This window comes from Centroberyx gerrardi, chromosome 12, assembly GCF_048128805.1.
Source record: "Centroberyx gerrardi isolate f3 chromosome 12, fCenGer3.hap1.cur.20231027, whole genome shotgun sequence".
Taxonomy (NCBI): domain Eukaryota; kingdom Metazoa; phylum Chordata; class Actinopteri; order Beryciformes; family Berycidae; genus Centroberyx; species Centroberyx gerrardi.
Window position 1 is genome coordinate 18,913,208 of NC_136008.1, and position 894 is coordinate 18,914,101.

Sequence of the window (894 nt, forward strand, 5' to 3'; positions counted from 1 at the left end):
CTCTCATCAAGTTTCCTTTTGGACAATAAAGTTTTACCTGAAGGAGTGTACGAGAAAATGCATCATTCCATTTGTCATGAAAGCTGATATGGGACAGAAAATTAGTGTAATACTGGAATTTCCATATTGGAATTTGATATCAGAAGCTTTTGTATAATGTAAATCCACATTAATGTGCACATATCGGAAATTGTCATGACGTGTAGATATTCATATATAATAATGACAACATTTTGTACACAGCATACTGCATTGCAAGGTGGGAGAACCATTAACTGATTTACTGACAATTCGTTTGCATTTTAATTGGCATTTTAAAAATGGAAGGTTTACTCAGCCATAGCAATTTTTATAAATCAGATCAAAATTTGAAAAAGGCTCTTGAGACGAAGTTGAAATCCAAGTGTATTTTTGTAAATGAATGTCCTGGTGTCAGAGTCACTGTCCTCTTGGTTTTCACCCTCAGGCTCTGGTCAGTATCTTTGTGCCTTATCACACTGAATAGTTTACCCCAAACCACGGAAATGTAAGCTAATTTTAAACAGCAGTTAATTGGATCATTATGACTTTATTTTCCATCATCATCATCATCATCATCACTATCATGTCAGTCCATGTCAGTGTGTCTGACATGGACATTGCTCATTCTTGGGTGGATGTTGTTAAAATCCACTAAAAATATTACTGCTAAAAATAACTCCTGGCTTTATCTGTGGTCTTATTACGTGATGAACCCAGGAAGTCATAGTGAAATTCACAGTAACTGCTGACAATAACATAACACTGTAGACAGGCATGAAGAATAAGCTCCACAGTTGTGAACACAGAAGTTTTTCTTTACACTAAGAACAAAACAGACAAAAAATTGCATTGTTTTAAATATTTTTCAAGGAC